Source organism: Limulus polyphemus, unplaced genomic scaffold, assembly GCF_000517525.1.
Source record: "Limulus polyphemus unplaced genomic scaffold, Limulus_polyphemus-2.1.2 Scaffold881, whole genome shotgun sequence".
In the NCBI taxonomy this organism is placed as follows: Eukaryota; Metazoa; Arthropoda; class Merostomata; order Xiphosura; family Limulidae; genus Limulus; species Limulus polyphemus.
The window spans coordinates 251,663-253,761 of NW_013666491.1; positions in this window are offsets into that span (position 1 = coordinate 251,663).

Sequence of the window (2,099 nt, forward strand, 5' to 3'; positions counted from 1 at the left end):
TTCTAACATGTTTTTGGAACACAGGTTAGTTTATTTGTTATAGGAACTAGTTCTTTCTAACATGTTTTTGGAACACAGGTTAGTTTATTTGTTATAGGTACTAGTTCTTTCTAACATGTTTTTGGAACACGGGTTAGTTTATTTGTTATAGGAACTAGTTCTTTCTAACATGTTTTTGGAACACAGGTTACTTTATTTCTTATAGAAACTAGTTCTTTCTAACTTGTACGTTAAGTATAAGATTTGGACAATTTCTGTTGAATGATATTCCAAAATAAAATAAAAAGTTAATACATTAACGATTTGAGTCTTTTTAACAAACTATTTGAAGTAAATTCTGTAGGCTGTGGGGAAATTCGATGTTTCAACTGTAAAATGTAATTTAAAACGGATAATGCATGCATTACGTTGAAAGTATTACAAAATATCTTGCGATGTTTAAAATGAAAGACGTGTTTTTTTATACTGTTAATCCAAGATAAAGATATATATGTAGTTTATTGCGCTACTGTTTTGATAACTACTTTTATCTAGCTTATCATGTTATTCTTTTGAGCTGGAGAGTAAAGGTTTACCACGAAATGAAAAAAAGGGTTATGCATAAGGTAAAATCTCTGATTTTACCTACCATTTTGTCATAAAACATATTTCGTTTTTCTCTCGAGATTCAAGCAATCTAGTAAAATCTGACAAACCGTGCAAAATATCGGAGTAGATTATAACTTTTAAACCATAAAAGTCTTGGAATCAAAATAATGCCGATGCCTGCTTGATATCACGACTTTTATTACATAAAATATTTTTCTCAACTCTGTTATTTTTCACTGTTTGGATGGTCATTGTGAGCCACTTTTATATAAATTCACATAGAAATCAAGATACCGAACATTTGAAAGCTGATATTTTTCTTTGTTGATACAAATATAAAGGGGAAAATAAATATTCTTGATCAAGTTGTTCATAAAGCTGAAGTTTTATTAAACCGAATTCATTGAATGTTTTTTTTCATTGTATTTTATCTCGAAATGTTTGGCGAATTGGGGGTTGACGACATTTCACGGAATTTTAAAACAAAATCTGGCTAAAAAATCCGTCCTTTCATTTCTCCTGTATTTTCTATATTTGTTAGTTCTCCTATATTTTGAAATGACTTCTTTGGCTGTTTATCATTTGTGAATATCTGTGTGGCAAAGAAAATCTGATACGATTAGCTTTTCAATATTTTAGTCCTATACCTAATAAATGTAAAACATTTGTATAGCGACATCTATGCATTACGCACTAAAATATCTCCGTCGTAGTAATGATTTCCTTTACAGACCAAATATGTATTTAAACTCGAGAAGTGAACGTATTTTATAAATAGAAAATGTTTTTAAGTGGGTTCAAAAAATTAAAGTTTAAAAAACGTGTGTATATTGATTCGTGTTTAAAAAACATAGTGTATTGTATTTTATAATAAATATGTCTTCTGTGGGTGGAAGGTCTAGCAACTAGTTTTATGTTAAAAATTAGAAATAACTTTGGAAGATAATACTTAAAAATCATTAAGAACAGAATATTTGTAAAATTAACATTTATTTCCCTCGGTGGTAATACGTTCATAATATATGAAATCGGGGTTAGATCAGAAATAACGTAATTTCTAAATTCTGTTTTCCAGTTTCTATAAGATGCATAATGCACATTTGATGAAAGGATAAAAATTCATGAGACTTATAATTTTGAGGTAGGATGTTTTCAGGTTATGTCCAGCGAAACAGTATCGCGCTTATCATGTGATCTTGAACAGTGGCTTCACATTCATTCATGCCTTACAGTGAGTGTCTGGAGCAGTGGTTCCCAACCTTTTGTGGCCCTCGCGACATTTGGGGTAAAATGGACCTTGTATAGGCTTCTTCCGCGCACCCCCTGGACCCTCATTTCGCACTTCCCGGGGGTTCCAACACCATTGGTTGGGAACCCCTAGTCTAGAAGGTTGGTACTGTGGGAAAACTCTGGATTTCAGGCGTGACAGGGTCGAATCTGTGAGATACTTGTAGATATCTCCCTTACTTTAAAGCTGTGGGTGGTAGGGTGCTGCTGACTGTATGCCTCCC